The sequence below is a fragment of the Sminthopsis crassicaudata genome, chromosome 1 (genome assembly GCF_048593235.1).
Source record: "Sminthopsis crassicaudata isolate SCR6 chromosome 1, ASM4859323v1, whole genome shotgun sequence".
NCBI classification, from domain to species: Eukaryota; Metazoa; Chordata; class Mammalia; order Dasyuromorphia; family Dasyuridae; genus Sminthopsis; species Sminthopsis crassicaudata.
Genome location: NC_133617.1, coordinates 179248832 through 179269720, shown reverse-complemented (window position 1 = coordinate 179269720; position 20889 = coordinate 179248832). Strand labels below are relative to the sequence as shown.

The 20889-nt window shown below is 34.8% G+C and overlaps 1 protein-coding gene across 14 annotated transcripts in view; it reads left to right on the top strand.

Moving 5' to 3' along the window:
• Positions 1-20889, top strand: part of ATXN1 (ataxin 1) — a 504682-nt gene that overhangs the window by 295677 nt on the left and 188116 nt on the right. For 11 of the 14 annotated variants that reach the window (XM_074272211.1, XM_074272239.1, XM_074272245.1 and 8 more), the window contains one exon: positions 15333-15457. The exons of the other annotated variants lie outside the window; for them this stretch is intronic. The gene's annotated coding sequence lies outside the window, so the exon portion shown is untranslated. The remainder of the gene's footprint in view (positions 1-15332; positions 15458-20889) is intronic. 14 annotated transcript variants of the gene reach the window in all.

The window sequence follows — 20889 nt, the reverse complement described above, 5'->3', positions numbered from 1 at the left end:
ACAGACCAAATGTAATGATTCCTTGCTTCTTTCTAATGAGGAAAATAGATCATCACAGCAACGTTGAACATGTTTCATTTTCCATCCGTTTGTTGTCCTCTGCTTTCCAGCCTTCTAACTCATTACGTTCACTTCCTTACTTCTTACTTACTTCTCAGTCTCCATAATCTGGCTGTTTTCTTGGAGTTTATCAACAATTTCTTAATTGTTAAAGCCAATGGTCTTTTTTTCAGCCACTATATTTCATGGCCTCTTCAGTTTTTGATAAGATCAACCATCCTATGCTGAATGCTCTCTCCTCCTTCTATTATGTTCTTGAGAAGCTTGACTATTCTACCTGTCTGGCTGACCCTCAGTGAACTTTACAAGTTTATCTTATATTTCTGTCCCTTGAGTGGGTTGCCTTTGAAAGCATGGTAATGAACTTACTTTTCACTTTCTATATACTCTTTCAGTGAGCTCATTAACTCTCTAACCTTCAATTATCATCACTACACACTGATTCCCAAATTTATATATCCAACCTTAATCTTTCTCCAGAGTATCTGGTTGCCATCACTCTTTGTTGAAAATATCCATCTCACTGTCAGTTATACATGAAATTTAGCATGTATAAACCATAGCTTATTATTTTTCCTAAAACTAGCCTTCCTTTAACTATCCTTTAAAAGAAAATAAATTTCTTTTAAAGCAGGATTTTTTAACCTGTGGTGTGTTAACTTGATTTTTTTTCTATTTTGATAACTGCATTTCTCTATTATTAGTTTTCTTTATATTCCTATGTATTTTAGTTTATGCAGTTAAAAATATGATTGGTCAAAAAAATACAAAAGCATCATCAAACTGCTAAAGAGCTCCATGACACTCAAAAAATTAAGAACCTTTGTGTTAAAAAAAAACACTGTCTTTTCAATCATCTTGATCTATAACTAATTCTTCCCTCTCCCTCATTTTCTATGTACAATTAGTTGCCAAGTACTGTCAGTTATTCTATTACAGCTCTTATATTTATCGTCTATTCTCTGCTCTATCTAGTAGAATGAATAGCACCAATATTAAATTTACCAGTTTCATATAAATTGAACTACCAAAGCAAATGGGGTGAGCAAGGGAGTAGTTAGTTCAGTAGAATACATGTTATCAGTAATAACGTTATTTTAATAGAAATAAAATTCTTAATAATCATAGGATCATAGACTTAGAAGCAGAGCAGGTTTCAGAGGTTATTGAATCTAGCATTTCATTTTACAGATTAGGAAACTGAGGCACAGAGAAGTTAATTGACTTGCCCAGAGTCACACATGAAGACTATGGAGAGCTATGATTAAAACGCAGATCTTTGGCTCAAATTCAGCACTATTTTTCCTGTAATATTCTGTTTCTTTTGGAACAGATTGATGAATTGAATAACCGTTCTCCCTTTTCTGCCATTATATATATATATGTAAGTGTTTTGTTGTTGTTGTTGAGGACACCGAAGTAATTCCGTAAGACTGGGGTTTGTTTTTTGGTTTTTTTTTTTTCTGTGTGTTTAATAAATTTCTATACCCAAATATTTCATCACCTAATAACTTTTGGAGAGACTATTATTTTATTGATGAGTTTCTCTGTGCTTAGCTAGATTGGGTTTTGGAAAAGAAACTCAATCTAGTTGTTAGCTTTTCCAAAATGGCAGAATCTACCATACCCTGCCCCCTGCTGGCAAAGCCTTGGAAAATCAAGGTCATCTCCTTACTTATGAGATACTTCAAATGGCACTTTAGTAGATCAGAATAGTTCTCATTTAACTTAATAGCACATAGTTTATTTGTAAAGTATTAAGATTACAGGGTACTTTCCTTACAACCCTGTGAGATAAGACACGATATTGATGAGGTAATAGGGAACCTCATAATGATGAGGTAACTTGAACCAAATCATGAGGTAAATACCTAGTAATGAGGTATATACCTCAATAGGATTAAGTGAGGTCTAGTGGCAGGATTTGAGGTACAGGGAGTCACATGGAGCTCCCCTGCAACCCCCCTTAGGATTCAGCGCAAGGATACAAAGTTAAATCAGGTCTAGTGGTGGCGAGAGTCCCCTGTAAATGAATTTACAGGCCGAAAACCTAGATGGGTAAAAAGACGTTTATTGCTAGGTTTGGAAGCAAGGTTATGGTCTGATTAGTAAAAGGCATTAGATAGAGGAAGATATATGCTGAAAGCGGAGGAGACAGAAAATCTCTGATGCAAGCATCTTGGCTGGCATCTTTCAAATCTCTGACCCCAAGATGATTCTAGCTTTGCTCTTTTTATCTGCTTGAAGAAGTAATGGGCAGAGCTCAGGTTAATTCCTTGAAGGTCAGATTTTTGGCGGGCTTTATCCAAGCCAGCTCAGATCCAGTGGGGGGGGGGGGGGGCTGGGTACAGCCCAAACTAGTTTTGACCAGATCTTGTATCAAAGGGGACTGAAAACCCAAACCAACTGGGGCCTGGGTACAGCCCAAACTGGCTCAGATACGGATCTTTTCCCCTAGGAATATCTTATCTCAAAGGTAGATCAGACAAGGAATCTTAAAGGGGCCTGCTACAATATCACTTCACTACCATTTTACAAGTAAGGAAATGGTGACTGATTAACTCCTTATTCTCTATCACCTCCTACATCCAACTTATTGCAAAATTTTTCAGTTGTACTTTCATAACTCTCCCATACACTCTCTTCTCATCTATGATTGGTTGCTACCATACTGATGTAGATTGTCGTTACCATACTCCAGTCTGTCTTTCACTTACTTGTCAAAATGACAAAAGTTGCAAGTCTGCCCATGTCACTTCACTACTAAATAACCTTCAGAGACTTCTAATCACCTCTAGAATTGAAGACAATCCTCTATTTGATATTCAGAGACATTCATGACTTCACTCTTCTGCCCACCACTTTTCTAGAATTCTTACACCTTAGAATCCTCACTACATACTCTGACATTAGTCTATTTACAGTTCCTCAAACAAGAAGTTCCATCTCCAGTTCTAAAGTTTTACTGACCATATTCCATGCTTGAAATGCTTTCATTTCTCCTTTCTGTCTACTGATTTTTCTGGCTTCTTTCAAATACCACCTTCAGAAGTAAATCTTTCCCAATACATCTTCTACTTTAGTGCTTTTCCTCTGTTTATTATTTCCTAATTACCCTATATATAGTTTATTTGTATATTTTTATATATTGTCTTCACAATCAGATTGTGATTTCCTTTTCAACAAAGACTGCTTTATATTATCTATTTTTAGCACAATGCCAGGCACACAGTAGGTGCTTAATAAGTATTTATTGACTTACTAAGTGATAAAATGACTTTGCTGTAATCACACAGCTGAAGAGGAAAATGCAGAATTAGAATTCTCTGAGTTTACAGCTAATATCTCTTTCCACAGTAAATACTTATAGTCTCCTGTGAACAGACACTACACAAAGAATACTTAGCATTATACTTAGCCTTCTTGGGCAAGACAAAAATTGATGAATGCATGATTACACACAGAACAACTTGTATCCATGTGTTTTCATATTTGAACAAGCAAGATCTGCATTCACCCAAGCAGATGCCAATGTTCCTGTATCTTTTTGCTTATCTGAGTCACCCTCCTGTTGTTTAAATTAGGCATTGGGGTTTCATTTCTGTTCATTCGGCAACTAGCTTCATCCATCAAAAGCACTTGAAGGCATTTCTTAATTCTAGGTCCCATTGTGTGCCTCAGGAACAGATCTAGGATTTTTCAAAGTTTTCTAAAGAAAAGTGCTTCCTTTGTCCCCTTAGTCTCTTCTATTCTTATCCTAACTCCAGCCCATGTTAAAAAAAAAAAAAATGCACTCATTGTACTGAAAATCACACTTCTGAAAATGCAAATTTGTCTAAGGAAATACTTTTTCTAGTAGAATTTTAAATGTTTTAATTGAAAGTATAATGTATAGTATAATTTGTAAGGCTTTCAAATTGATCTCTGAGCTGGAAGAATTGTCACTGAAATGAAAAGAGGCTGATTTAATCATTAAAAAAAAATTTCCCCTTTCCTGCAGGGTCAGCACAAATGGGAATCTTTGCTCCCCCTTTTTTCTTTCTTTCTTTTTCTTTTGGTATCTGTGTTATTATTATTATTATTATTATTAATTATTATTATTATTATTATACCAGAAGACCTATATGGGAGGAATGCTAAAATCTGAATTAAAAATAGCATTTTTATGTCCTCCCACTCACTGTACTTGAGTGCACTGTGAATGCCTTTTATAAATGCAGACATTCTGCCTGGCTAGATAAAAGAAGCTGTCATTTCATTTTCATAACGAAGTCATTCCCAAGAGAATTTCATTGTTTTAGCAATAGAATTTTTCTAAAAGGTCTCTTATTTTGCCTGAAAAAGGTAACAAAAATGAACTTTTGAGAGCTCATTCTACAAAACAATTAGGGAAAGAGGCTCTCTCCCTTTTGATGTACTGGGAGTTGTATGTGGGAGAATCCCCTGAGCCCTGATATTAGGGTAAATCTGGAAGGTTGAGTTTAGGGAGGGAAGAGATCAAACCCATTAGCCTCCCCAGACAAAAGATAAGAGCATGACATTTGCCATGTATTTGTATGTGTATGTTCTAGAGCTATTTAACAAAAATCAATTATTCTTTTACAAGTAACAAGTTTTTTTTCTTTTATTTAATTTATAAGATTTAAGAAGCATCTATAATGAATTTTTTATCCGAGATCTATGAACTTTAAAATAAATTGATAACTATATTTAAACATAATTGATTTCCTCTGTAGTTCTTTATAGTTTATTTTATACATTTAGAAATATGATTCTTAAAAGTCTATAGGTTTCAACAATCTGATACTAAATTAGCATCATGATATAAAAATAAAACAGAGCAAACAACAACAAAAGTTTTAGCCTTTTGTTAAATCCCTTTTCTAGGAGAAGTATGATACTGGAAATTATCTGGGTATCATTGATGAAATCTTGAGTTCAGACACTAATGTCAGTTTCTTAGAACAGAGAGGACTTAGTGTCATCAAGCTCTGCCTTCCAAGGGTTTTTCCAGAACCTTCCAGTCATTGACTGCTCCATTTCAGTTCATCCCATTCCTTGCGCTTACTATGCTCTGCTTTCCCAGCATGTACTGCAGTCCTCTACTCTGTAGCCTTACTTAAAATGTTCTCCAAAAGGCATGTGTGCACATGCAGGAACATACATAAATGGCCTCATACTGATCCATGCCCCATATACTGAATCAGATCTTCCATTCATAGAAAGGAAGAAGTAAAGAGTGAATAATCGCATTTCTTGGCTTCTGTACCATACCAAGCAACCCACATCAAAGTATACCTGCCTTGACTATTTCAAAAGGTAATCCCTGCATTTAATGCCAAGCGGTATTTATCTCTATTACATAGTGTTCATGGCTGGCCCTGTTGAAAGCTCTGCTTTGTGCTAGAATAGTTTTATTAAACCACCCTGCAAAGAAGAGATGGTTTCAGTAGTGCTCTTGTTCCAGTTTTCTTGGAGAGTCATAGTACTTATACACGTAGGCTCTCTCGCCAGTGACAATAGGAAAGAAGTTAAAATACCACAGTTTTTCCTATTTGGTTGGTTTTGGATTCATAAAAGAAAAAAAGAACACAAGGAAGATCAATGAGGCTGATGTAAATGAAACTGTAAAATACCCACTGATCACTGAGTGTCTTTGAAGTTACATAATTAAAAATATCATTAATTTTATATTTTAGAAAATATTTCTGTGGTTAGTAGCCTTGAGGTCATTATGTTTTCTAACTCATTAACTATTGCTTTTCAGTTAGGATTTGGAGTTTTCTAGACAGTTACTATTATGATTTGGGGTAATAGAATCTCGCAAAGGGGAAAAGATTGTAGTATCTAATTTTTCTAGAATTGTTTAATATTGTTGTTATTAAAAAATAATCAACAAACTCCTAATCATTATATTGTAAGCTCCTTGAGGCCTGATTTGATATTTCTTTTTATCCCCACTATCTCATATTTAGTAAATGCTTAATAAATGCTTTTTTTACTTGGTGGAGTCTCTTGAAGATCTCTTAAAGATTTTATTGACTTTCTCACAAATGGGAAAGTAGAGGGCCATATGAGAAAATTGTCAAAGAATCATTTATTTGGCTAGTAGGCCTTTAATTTAGAGATGCCTATAAATTAAGATAGAATACCTAAATCCATCTTTATTTCTGGATTGACAAAATACATTTCTCCCAATACTTAGACTAAATGATAATCCTTTCAAGTAGAGCAAAAGTTTTAGAATGTACCTCAAGGATAATGTGTGTGATATTCTAAAAGGAGGAAGGTAATCCAACATAATGATATGTGCTAAGGTAATTCATGCTTTGTTAGCATTCCTTATCTCTTCAAGGCCTTCTAAATAACCTTGTTGGCAACATAGTGATTAAAGGGACAATGTCCTAATTGTCAATGAGAAGCTAACTCTTTTCCATATATGTCTTTTAGGAGACACATATTAAATTTAGAGGCCATGCAGTACAGCCTAGTTCGTTTATGGCTTCTTCCATCTCATCATTGTCTAAGTGAATGTTTTACTTGTCCTCCTAGACCTTCTCCTTCCTCTTACTGTTTTTTATTTTTTATAGTATTTTATTTTTCCAAATACATGTGTAGATAGTTTTCAACATTTATTTCTGTAAGACTTTGTGTTCCAAATTTTTCTCCTTCCCTCCCTTCCCTCCTCCCTCCCCAAGACAGCAAATAATCTGATATAGGTTAAATATGTGCAATTCTTTTAAATATATTTTCATATTTGTCATGTGCAAGAAAAATCAGACCGTAAGGACTGTTTTGACTTTCATATTTGTATCTCAAATGCTTATAGCATTTAATAATGAGTACTTATTAATTTTTTCCATTCATTCATTCATTTTTTTTACTCAAAACTGTTGTGAAGGATTGTTGATTCCACCTATTCTATATACTCATGCTCATTCTTTCCTTTCCACTCACATTGCAGCCAGTTTACTTCAAACTTTGTTTATTATGTACATATACTGTGATAATAACTCCCAAACTGGTCTCCTATGTCTACTAGATTTCCCTTTCAGATCTAGTCTTTTTATCCTCCCCAACACACACACACACACACACACACACACACACACACACACACACACACACACATACACACACCCCACACTGCTACCTAATCACACTGATTTCTTTACTTTTCCTTAAATAAAATGTTCTATCTTATGACTTTGGGCATTTTCACAGGTGTCCCTCATAAGAAATGTTCTCTTCATCTCCACCTTCTAGCTTCCTTTAAATCCCAGTCAAAATTCCACCTTCTATAGGAAGACTTTGCTACTCCTTCTTAATCCTAGTGTCTTCCCTCTGTTGATTATCTTCAATTTATTCTGACTTAATCTTTCCTGTAGCTTATTTGTACATAGGTGTTTGCATGTTGTCTTCCCCATTAGAGTATAAAATCCTGGAGATTGAATAGTTTGCCTTTTTTTTTTTTTTTCTTTCATTCTTAATACTTAGCACAGTGCCTGGCACTTAATATAAATGTTTGTTGACTGAGAATTTTCCCAGTGAATTTAGTTGCTCCCTTCATATGACTCATTGATTCAGAAATGTGAAGTTCCATTGTCTTTGGAATAAAATATAAATGCTAGATATAGGCATTCCAGGACTGACACAATCTGCTTCTCATTTACTTTTCTTGGCTGATCTCTTACTACTTTCTTATGTCTCCCTTATTTGATTGTGAGCTTTTTATGAGGAGGGGGATTGCTATTATATTTGAATCCTCAGTGATTGACATATTCAGGGCTTAATTAATACTATCTCATTCATTCATTTATTTCTTTTTTTCTTTATTTTCATAAATGTTATTTCCCTTCCTGGTTTTGTAAGTTCCTTGAAGGCAGGGACTGTTTCATTTTAGTTTTCTCAGGATCTGGCATAGTTCCTGATGTGTTTTTTTTCTATCTATTGAATCTTCACACCACTCTCCTTAAAGGAATTCTATTTTTCCCATGCAAATTAGCACCTCCTCTGCAACTTACAGTCAGAGAGAGTTGCCTGGGGTCACTGAGAAATTAATTAACTGGCCCAAACCAGTATGTATCTGTCAGGGCTTGACCTCAAGCCTTCATAACTCCAAAGTTAGTTCTCTATTTATAGTGCCATACTGTCTTCTCATTCCTGGCACATAGTTAGTGATTAATTTTTTAAAAATCTTTTAAAAATGAATTGAACATATTTAATATTCTCAACAAATTGGAAATCACCCCCATTCTCATTCTCCTCTCTCTCTTATTCCTAGTCTGGGTTTCTCCTCATTTGATTTTCCTCATTAACTCTTACTTTTTGTTTTTGTTTTTTTCTTGAGCTGATAATAAAATTAATTTCTGTTCCATGGGTATATTCTAACTCATATCAGGGAGGAGATAGCCCAAGGCATCCTAGAGGCCAGCAGACTGCCAATCTGGGATGAAAACATTGCCATGGAGATAATCAAGATTATGGCTATCAATGATGGCTTAATCATATCTTTCAAATTAGGTTAAATGTGGGACCTTCATAAGGAGATAGTTTCTGACTTTGCTTTCCTTCTTTCTCTATCCCAATAGAGTAAATACCTATGAAGAAATTCCCTTTGAAATCTTTCTAGGAATTTGACCTGTTCCTGGATTCAAACTTTCTGGGGACTCATAGATTCCCCTGGCTATTGTGAATGGCATTTATAATTCTTTTGATTCGAACTCTCCTGTAGAAGAAACATTTCCTAACATGGCAGTTACCAGCAGTTCTATTAGGTCTTTAAGAAAGCTTCAGTTCTGAGTTGGAAGAAGAGACTCTTATAAAACTTCTTATTGGCTTACTAGAGTTTTTATAATTTTCCTTGATTTTTATGCAAGTGACTAGAGGGGAATTCCCCATATGATGCCAAAGTGAAACATAGATACAGGGCAAGTAAATATGCACAAGAAAATATGAAACTGCTATATCAAGTTTTCTAAAACTGAACAAAGTGTTTCCTTATTTTTTAAGAACATTCTTTCTCTAGTGGCCAGTCATCTTTTAGATTTGTTAATGTTCCTCCTTCCCACATGTACGCTTTGACACTGTGCTTTGAAGCAGCATGAAACCCCAAAGGCCACTCAGTTCAGTAGTTAATGGATATTTTCCTAAGGTTCTTCTGAGTATTCTTCTCTTCTCCTTTTATACAATCTCTTTTGCTGAACTCATCAATTCATTGAAGTTGATTCCCAGATCTGAATATCCAGCCCTAATATCTCTTCTGAGTTCCAATGTTTCACCATTGACTGCCTTTTTATATCTCAAATACCAACAGAATTTCAAACTCAACATGTATGAAAACTGAATTCTTTTTGTTTTTTCCCCCAAATCCACTATTACTATCAAGGGCCTTCCCATCTTCCTAACTCTCAGTGTCATTTTTGACATCTCTTTCACATAGATTCTAAATATCCAATCTTTTGCCAAGTTCTTACCACTTCTATCTTCATAATATTTCACATATTTGTCTCCTTCAGGTAGCAACGTGGCCCAGTTGATAAAGTACTGGGCTTGGAATCAGAAAGACTCATCTTGTTGAGTTCATATCTGGTCTCAGATATTTATTAGTCATATCAGCCTGAGCAAATCACTTTACTGTGTTTGCTTCAGTTTTCTCAGCTGGAGAATGAAGTGGCAAACCATGATATTATCTTTGCCACAAAACACTCCCTCTCCAAAAAAGAGTTGAATAGGAGTAAGAAGTGACTAATAAAACAAAAATGTTTCCTTCTCTCACCACTCATAGTCTACCATTCTAGTTAAGATTCTCATAACCTCACACCTGGACTACAGAACTGGCTTTCTGGTTGCCATCCCTTAAGAAAGTCTTTACCCTCTCCAATGTATCTTCTACTCTGCTGAAAAAGTGATTTTTTGAAAGTGGAAGTCTAAATATCTCATTCCCCTTCCCACTCAGTAAACACCAGTGACTTGTTTGTTACATCTAGGATCAAATACCACATATTTTGTTTGTCATTTAAAGCCCTTCAAAACTGACTTCTTCCTACCTTTCTAGTGTTCCTACACTTTATCCCCTGTACATACTTTCTGGCCTTCCATGTTTTTCATCCACACAGTTTTTGACTCATTGGCAGTCAGTCTTCTATTCCTCCATTCTTGGAATGTGTTAACTCTGGCTTCCCAGTTTTCTTTAAGACTTAGCTCAGATCCTGTCTTTTGCAGAAGACCTTTCCATGTGTTCCTAACCTCTTGCTTTCCCACCTTCTCTTTGAGATTACCTTCCAACTCTCCTGAATATGTATGTTCATAGTTGCTGGTATGTCGACCCCTCTGTTGGAGTGTGAGCTCTTTAAGACACAGATCTTGAATTTGCCTTTCTTTTTATCCCAGTTATTTATCACAGTGCCTAGAACCTGATAAGCACTTAATAAATGATTATTGATTGTTTTTTATAATTGACTTTTCTATCAAATAAAAAACTTGGTTTCTTAGAGAAGTCATTTTCAGGGAACATCTAAAATATGTGTAAGATTGCAAAACAGATTCAAAAATTAAAGTTTGAAGTAATTTAGATTGTTTAGTCTAAAGAAGGCAAATTTAAGATATAAAATGACTTTAGTTATGTGATGGACTATTATTTGGAGGATGGTAACTTGATACCCTCTGATCTTGGGGGATAGAAATGGGCATAAATTATAGCAGTAGAGATTCCCATAAGATGTTTCTCAAGGAGTATGGGTAATTTCAATTTTTTTTAATCATCTATGTGCCTAGTCCCATGCCCAAGACTCTGCCACTAGAATACTTGTATCTCTTTATCCTAGAGACTGAGTTATATGCATGAAAACAAGAACAATATAGCACAGTGTGTATATGTGTGTGTGTTTACATGAGTGTACACTGAGAGTCATTTCAATACAGCAGATATCCAACCACACAATCAATGAGAGATAAATTTAAATTCTGTCTCTGATACAAGTGCTTTATACAACTCTATACACTTTAAGTTATAGAAGAGTTGCTGAAGTTATCAGTAAAAAGGAGTTTCTACACTTTCATTCTGAGGAGTTCCCTTATAAAATGAAATCATGAGTCAGGACCAATACACCTACCTTTCTCCCATATCCATACATAAGCATTCACACACCTATATATACATATACACATATATCTGAGTAGTAGTAAATTAAATATAATCAACACCTAAAGTCTCTGATATAAACACAAAGTGCTATATAAAATGAGGAGGAATGTGGATTGCATAATTTCCTTCTCTGGAGAGAGGATGTAGTTGTCAACCTGGAAAAAACTGTTTTCTCGATACTCGCCTTTGGGCATTGTATTGAACCAAATTACTTCTGGGTTTGTTTGTTTTTTTATCTGTTCATAGCAGGTAAATCATCAAGAATTACTATCTTAGTGAATGGTTGTAAACTCAGTCTATATCTTGTGACCATGTAAAGTTTAGTAGTCTGGGATGTAAGGAATTTTTTTCCTCCTTATGATCTTAAAGACTCATTAAATTAATAAATAAAGATTTTTATATCCTTTTTAATGAATTGGTTTGTTTCAAACAAAGTTTAAATCCTGTATCTCTCTGATAATTACTACCTCCAAAATGATAATTACTTTAAAGTTATGCTGAATTATATATTTATTAGGAAATCAATGAAGCTAGAATGAGCTGTGAGAATGGTACAAGTTGGTTTCTTCATTCATAGGAAAACATGAATGAACTTGTCCCAGATGCATTAGGGAACCTAAGGGGAAAGGGGGGTGCTGGAGAGGATTACTGATTTATGTTGGTTGAAGGATTAAGCCAGGCCAATTCCTGTAATAGAGTGAGTGGTGGAGAAAGTCCAGATGAGCACAACATTTCCAGTGCCTTTTACGTTGGTGGGTCAAAGTGCTCATCTTATTAAGAAAACAGAATTAAGAAAACTGACTTAAAGACTAGGAAAGAAAACTGCTAGGATAGCAGCAAAAAAAAAAACAAACAAACAATCCTGGACTCCAAAGATTTGATACTTTCCCTCTGTGTGTATGTCATAAGTCATTTTAACTATTCTAAACTTGCTCTTTCACCTGCAAAAGCAGATATATTAATTAAACTGCTTCTTTCATTTTTTTTCCATTGACGAACATACTTTTATAAACTTGAAAGCATCATGTGAATTGGAATTATTTTTATAAATAGTTGTTGAAATGAAGTGAATCCTAGACTCATGAGAGAAATTATGAAAGGCTTCTCTTATTGGAGAATTAATAAACAGGAGATAACTAAAGAAAGGCACCTAAGCTTGAATTGCCAAGTTGATTTTTCAAGGGCTTACATGTACTGGGTCTATATTTAAATCTTCCATTTTAATTATATTCTTTTTTATTATAACTTTTAGTTATTCAATTATTAAAGATTTATTAAATACCTTTTTCTTTATAGAGCATGATCCTGGATGAAGTACAAAGTTCAAATAAGATATAGACCAAACCCTGCCCTCATGTAGCTTGTAGTTTAGTAGATAGCATATGACACAAATATAATTCAACCAAGTAAACATTGATAAAGTGCCTACTAAGTGCTAGACAATGTGCTAAGTATTGATGATATAAAAATGTTATTTTTATTAGCATTTTATTTTCCCCAATTACATGTAAAAACAATTTTAACTTGATTTAAACTTTTAAGTTCTGCATGTTATCACTCCTTTCCTCTCATCTTCTGTCCCTGAGATGATAAAACATTTCCATATTAATTATTTTGTTTGAGAAGAATAGGAGGGAGAGAAAGAGAGAGAGAGAGAGAGAGAGAGACAGAGACAGAGACAGAGACAGAGACAGAGACAGAGACAGAGACAGACAAATAGACCAAAATTTGCTCATTCTTGTCATTGATAGGATCCCCTTAGTTTCCAATTCTTAACCACAACAAAAAGAGTTGCTATGGATATTTTTGTGCAAATAGATTCTAGTTTCTTTTTTTTTTTTAATCTCTTTAGGATTCAGACCTAGAAAAGGTATTGTTGGATTAAAGGATATGCAAAGATTTTTCATGTGAAAAATATATTGCTGTTCAGAATTGCTTTTCAGAATTTTTCTTTATAATGGGCAGGTCAATTCACAACTCCATCTACTGGTGAATTATTGTCATTGAGGAAGCAGATAAAAAAAAATAATCCCTGCCCTTAAGGAGCATAAGCAGAAAAGAAGTGGATGAAAGAACTAGATTATCTGGAAAGACTTAAAAAATATGGAAAGAAAGAAAATGGAGTGATACTACTGAGTGAGTGAGCAGAACCAGGAAAACATTGTACACAGTAACAGAAACATTGTATAGATGGACAACTTTGATAGACTTTGCTCTTCACAGCAGTATTGTGATCTAAAACAATTCTAAAAGACTCATGATGGAAAATGCCGTGATGTCCAGAGAAAAAACTGTGGAATCTGAATGTAAATCGAAACATACTGTTTTCACTTTTTTTTTCCTTTCCGGTAGTTTTACCCTTTTATTCTGATTCTTCTTTCACAACATGACCAGTGTGGAAATGTGTTTACTATGACTGAACATTTATAATTTAGATTGCTTGTTGTCTTGGGAAGGGGAAGTTAAAGAGGGAGAAAGGGAGAAAATTTTGGAACTCAAATTCATATAAAAATTAATGTTGAAAACTATCTTTACATGTAATTGGGATAAATAAAATACTATTAAGTGGGAGAAAAAAAAAGAAAAAAAAAGACTAGGTTATACCTCTAGACATTACCTTCACCTCAGGTGTATTTTTAAAATTCTTTATTTGTAATTACATGTGCCAATGCCTTTTGTCAGGTCTAAAGTTGGAGTATAATTCACTTTAGTTTTCAGTGTGTCAATTTCAGGCTTAAAGTTTGAGTGTAATTCATTCTTGTTTTTGATGAGCCAAGTGGCAACTTGCCTCTCTAGCAAATATTAGCAAGCCCCTAGTGATGACACTGCAACTCCCACCTGTGTCCTCTGCAAGCTTGTTATCTTAGAAAAAGAAATAATGAATTTCAGCTGTAGGTGATTGGGCTTGCAAGGGGGGCGGTGACAAAGGGAAGGACCCTAAGCTTAGCACTTAAAATTCCATGTTTTTCAGAGTCCCTAAACCCCAAAACCACTAATGTGAGTTCCTTCTCCTCAAGTATGCCTCTCAAGGGCATGCAAGTCAAAATAACTTGATAATATTGGCCCAGAAAGAGCTATTCCTGGCTGCACTTTAAAAGAAAAGAGAAATATCAGAAATTCAGGCGTGCAAAACACTTATGATTAGGACATGAGTAGGTCTTTTCTGTAAAAAAAAAATAATAATAATAAAATAAAGTCCAGGCTTCCTTGAGAAATGGCCTTGCTGTGACACTTTTCAGTATGTAAAAGTGTTATTCTTAGTGGGTAGATATGGAGGACAGCCAAGTGGAAAATTTCACAGCACCATAGACACATACCATGAACACAACACAGCAGACTGACAATATCAGCCACTCACAGAGTATATTCCAAGTAATGAGGCACTACCAAGCACTTCATTTGCCTCATCCCTCCCTCTACACATCCATTCCCTCCTCCCTTGCTGTTTTTCCCACCCCAGTCTCTACCTTTTTTTTTCTTTGTCTTCTTCTCTTAAACTCAGAATTCCTCAATATCTCCTCCACTCCCCACCCACCCCTTCTCTAGAAAAAAAAAAAAAAAAAGATGCAGCATTGCTGATGGGGAAGATGTTTGGGTGCTAGAGAGATAATGATTCTTGGTGCTGAGCCATCCTTGCTTTTTATATTCTGGCACAATCTTCAATAAAAAGCTTATGACCACTAATAATTACTTGGTATTTACATAGGGGCTTTCTTCTCAGGAAATGAGAATATATTTTACAAACATGATCTTCTTAATACCCCCAATAGCTCAGAGAGGTTTGGAAGGTACAAAAGATAATTACCTCATTTCACTCTACTTCAGACAGTAAAACTAAGTGGTCAGGTGGCAGATTATAAGACAATACTGCAAATTCATCTTGAAGTGAGGCCTACCAGAATCGAGGGATCTACCAGAATCCTCAATCCACTGGCCTTATAGCAGATTGAATTCATTTAGAATCTTAGAATCTTAACTTTTTTTAAAAAACCAATGAAAATTGGACTCCAGTGAAATATGTTTAACCTAGCTAATAAGGGAAAGTATAACTGCTCAGATCATAAATAATTTGATGCATATTCCTCTTTTTTAATTTTTTTCTTTCTTTCTATTCACTTCAAATTAGGATTTTCCTCACTTTCTTATGAAAGAGAAAAAGTACCTGAGTCTATGAGCAATCCAGTAACTTCTGAAAAATCTCCGTGGTGAAGAATAAGCCAGGACAACCTGCAAAAGAACACAGTCAATGTTGTAAGTTAACAGCCTTAGTATGGCATCTGTAGTAACATGATTTGCCAAATATTCTGAATCATTAGATTTGACTGAGTCAGGAGGAAGGGCTGGTACTATTAGCAATTAGCAATTAATTTCTTTGATTATAGATGGAGGGAAGATATTGTTTACATTTGCAATTTATTATCTTTTCTCTTAACTTTCCTTGGTCAATCTTTACTACAATGTATGGAGTGAAAGGGGATGCAATACAAAGTCTTCCCAAGTTTCAAACAGACCCATAATTTCTATTGCTCTTATTAAAGTACTTCAGAGTGGCTTTCAAAAATATGGCTGTTGAAGAGTTATCACAGAGCAATTAATGAGAAAAGAAAAAGAATAATAGGTCTCAGGCTGGCATTGAATAATCAAGATTTCTTGCAAAATGCATTTTTATTTGTGTGAGGCTTCAGTGGATTTAAATGGGCTTGTGACTTTTGCTAAACTGAAGGCATGAAAATATGAATGTTTTGTTATTGTTTCTTTGGTTCAGATTTGGACAGTCTTATCAAGTCACTGGATTTGGTATTTTGAGATTAGTTAAATAGTTCTTGTGTGTCAGTACGTAGCGAATTTTCATAAAAACTTTTAATTTGAGTACTGAGGGGATTGAAGGACCTAGCTGAGCCACATGAGGCCTAGAAGTAGTTTACTATTAGCTATTGTTGTATCCTGGGAGGGTATACTCAAGAGCTCTGGTGTACTTTGTTGAAATGTGTAAAGTAAAGAAATTTGGAAGAAAGTTCTCACCATTAAAATAAACCACTCAATAGATACAAAAAAATTTATTCTGGGCTAGGAATGGGAATTCACATACTATAATGTCAGGGAAAACCTAGGCATACTTAGAAATCATCCTGTGGTGATTGCAATCTCCTATGCTTTCTTATCTTTACTGATACTTTTTTTGTAAATACTTCATAAAAGATATATGCTTTTTAAAGCATTGGAGAATTTCCTCTAGTTCAGTATCTTCTTAATTCTTTTTGTTTTTTGGGAGGTGGGATAGGCAGGGAAGATGTCATAGAGTCCCTTGGCAGTCTGGTGAAATTAGACTAGTAAAATGCCAAACCTACAGTCGGTATTTTGAATCAATTCAAATCTAGCATCAAACTCTTACTAGTTGTGTGACTCTTGACATGTCACTTAACTTTCTTTGTCTCATCTTTGTCATCTGTAAAATGAACTGGTGAAGAAAAATGGTAAACCACTCCAGTATCTTTGCCAAGAAAATCTCTACAAAGAATGATGAAGAGATAGACATGATTGAAAACAACTAAATAACAACAATAAAGAAACCTAAGTAATCTCAGAATAATGTTTTTAAATGCATAAAGGAAAATACACATGATTATAAAAATTATGTTGAAATATAATTATCAAAAAAAATTTTAATTCACAGATTCCAGGTTAAAGACTCCTATTTTAATACCTTCTGAGTTCTACCATACTAACTGGGCTATGTTAGTTATATTGCATTATAATGTTTACATAGTGATTTTCCAACACTAATGCTATAAAGTAAATAAAGCAAATATATTATTTTCATTCTTCATATGAAAAAATAAATACAGGTATAGCTTACTTTCTTTTCTGATCTGTTATTTTATCCAGCCATTGCAGATTTAACCTATTTCATGCTTCTAGCCTACTTTAAGCTATGAGCAAGAATTTATCAACAGCAAATAGTAATAGCAGTTAACATTTGTATAGTACCTGAAGATTTAAAAGTATTTTACATATATTATCTCACTTGATCTTTACAATAACTGCATGAATTTCAGGCTATAGTCATCCCATTTTGCAGATCAAGAAACTGGAACTGAGAAACTGAGCCAAGATGTCAGAGAAAAGCCAGGAAGTTGTCTGAGCTCTCCCAAGTTCTTCTTAGACACAATGTTAAATCAAACTCCTAAAATCATTTTAGAGCCATAGAAAACACAAAAAGATGGAGAGAAACAATTTTCCAGCACAGAATCATTTAGAAAGACTTCAGAAATGGTTTGTCTTACTTGGGTAAAAGGAGAATGCAGGCCAGCACAAGCAGTATCCAAGCAAGCAAGCAGGAAGCTCTTAGCCACATCACAAATCAGCAACCAGTGCCCAGTGATTCTGTCTCAACAGGCCACTGGCACAGCAGGTTAGCTGTAGGACTTCAGCCCCAGCATAACAGGCAAACTGCAAGTTCTGGAACCCAAGGCACAAAAAGTATGACTAGGCTGCGCCACCCTAGCACAGTAGTCAAGCTGCCAGACTCAGAAGCCCTGCTGCAGAAACCAATGACCAGATTCCCTAACCGTCAGTGCAAGGAGCTTGGGATACTACTACCTGTACCCCATAAGCAGAGTTCAGCTTTAAAAAAGAACCCTGACCATAATAGAAAGCTACTATAATGACTAGGGAAGATTAAAACATAAACTCAGAAGAGTACAACATTACCAAAATGTCTACATGCAAAGACTCAAAGGGGAATATGAATTGGCTTCAAGCCCAAAATGTTCACTTGGAAGAACTCAAAAAGTATTTTGAAAATTCAGTAAGAGAAGTGGAAGAAAAATTGAGAAAAGAAATGAGTTAGGCAAGACAATGAAAAAAAGGATCAACAGCTTAGAAAAGGAGGCACAAAAATTGACTAAAGAAAACAATACCTTAAAAAATAGAATTGGCCAAATGAAAAAATCCACTAAAGGAAACAACTCCTTTAAAAATAGAATTGACCAAATGGAAAAAGAGGTTCAAAAGCTAATTGAAAAAAAAAATTCCTTAAAAATTAGAATTGGGAAAGTAGAAACTAATTACTCTATGAGACATCAAGAATCAAACAAAATCAAAAGAATAAAAAGATAGAAGAAAATGTAAAATATTTATTGGAAAAAACTACAGACCTGGAAAAAGAGAATTTAAGAATTATCAGACTACCTGAAGCCATGATCAGTAAAATGAGCCTTGACCGCATCTTTCGAGAAATCATCAAGGAAAGCTTCTCAGATATCCTAGAATCAAAGGATAAAATCAATGAAATAATCCATCAATTGCCTTCAGAAATAGATCCTCAGATGAAACCTCCAAGGAATATTGTAGGCAAATTCCAGAGTTGATAGACCTATTACAGTAGAGGGAAAGAAGTTAGAGATGGGCATTGTTTGAACCTTACTCTTTTCAAAGTTGGGCTCAAAGATGGAATAACACACATTTTCGATTGGGAAGATAAATCTATCTTGCTTATTAGGGAAGTAAAAAGGGAAAAGAAAAAGAATAAAAAAGAGGAAGCTGATAGATGGGATGGCACATTGGGGAAGGCAGTAGTAAGAAGCAAAACACTCCTGAGGGGAGAGAGAGAGAGAGAGAGAGAGAGAGAGAGAGAGAGAGAGAGAGAGAGAGAGAGAGAGAGAGAGAGAGAGAGAGAGAGAGAGAGAGAGAGAGAGAGAGAGAGAGAGAGAGAGAGAGAGAGAGAGAGAGAGAGAGAGAGAGAGAGAGAGAGAGAGAGAGAGAGAGAGAGAGAGAGAGAGAGAGAGAGAGAGAGAGGAAAAAGAAAGTTCCAAAAGGGGAAAAGATTGAGGGACATACACAGTAATCATAACTATGAATGTGAATAGAATGAATTCTCCCATAAAACAAAAGTGAATAGCAGAGTAGATTAAAAAAAAAAAAAAAACCACCACAATCCTACAATATGTTTACAAGAAACACATTTAGAGCAGAGACACATACACAGAGTAAAGGTAAAAGGCTAGAACAGAATATATTATGCTTCAGCTGAGATTCAGCCTTTTTATTCAGTATACTTCAAAGATTCCTCAATAGGGTAGTTGCTACACACCTACAAGAATTTTGCTAGATGCTTATGGTTCTATTGCAAAAAAGGAGACAGTTCCTGTCATTAACTTTGTTTGAATTTATCAAATATCTTTCCATTACTCTTTGAATCACTTTTAATTTCAGTTCTTCTGAGACTATGTTTTCTATGATTAGCAACCATCAGGTATCACCAAGAGAACACTAAGGCTAAAGGGATGCATTATGGAGTCATAAACAACATGGAATCATTGAAAACATTGCACATTTTCCAAGATTCATTCTTGCTAGATCTCCTTCTACCTGTCAAATCTGTTCCTAGATTTTGATCCTTCTGTAGTGCTTATCCTATATATTTATATTTATAAATATATATTATATATATATATGTACATATATATATATATTTGCATACATATATAGTTACACAGAGTATATATTTATGTGTGTACCAACAGGATGGACTCATTTAGTCCATTAGCAAGTATGCTTTATATGCCACAGATAACAACAGTCTTATCTGAGACTCATTGGAAATAAACACTTCCCAAGTGTGTGTAAAAAGTTAATGCATCATGCAAACTAGCTAATTTATTGGCAGAAAATAACTTATGCCCTTGGGGAATTGGGTTCAAAGAAAGTCATAATGATACTTGAATATTTTTAATTGTGAGATGTTTCCAGAGTCAAACAGTAGTTAAGAATTATCCACACCATCAGATTTTAAAGGGCATTTCACTTTTCGTTTAGCAAGTAGGAAGAAGATTTATTTTATATTGTACTATATTATCTTCAAGTTAACTTTTGGTATGCAAATTTGCTTTTTTGTTTAATCATTCTTTTACATCATTTATATGATGCCCTTTCAAACATCTGGCATAAGGAAGAATTTTCAAGTTACATACTATAAACTTTCAGATGCCACAACACAGGCTTAAAGTAATTTTAAAATACTTTTATAAACTGAATAAGTCAAGAAAAGACAGTACAAAGGGCCAAATTCCAGTGAACGCCTCATTACTGAGGAGCCAGGCTTTCTTTGTCAAACTGCACTTTTCTTGGGGGTTTGCTCTGCTTTTTTAGTAAATTTGGAAATTACTAATCTCTCATAATCTTTGTGCATTTTTATGATATTGAGATCATATTTTCCCTTTGTTTCAGTACAATGATCTCCCTAAAGTCAGTTCTTGTATGTCATTACAGTTGAAAAGCCAGTGATGAAAATGTGTATTTGCTTAGAAGAAGAAAAGTAGTTGGTATGTGGTGGCTTAAATAATTATCCCTTCACTCACTGTGGGTTATGTTTCCATCTTCAGAGCTCCTTGCAGACAATAACTCAATCAAAATGAATTGGGAGTATTCTTTTACTAATCCTTATTTTCCACCTTGAACACCTGCCTCGTACCCAGCAGGCTTAGCTCACAGAAGGCCAAAGCTAAGAATTTAGGATTTTCCTTTCAGGAAAGAGATTTGGCAAGTTGATGTAGTAGAAGAAATGTTGGAATAGAAATTGGGAAACCCAATTCTGCCCAGTTCTGCCACTGAGAAACTTTGGGTGCCCTATTCATAACATTATTCCTTTGGGCCTTCATCTGTAAATTGAGCAATTTGAACTA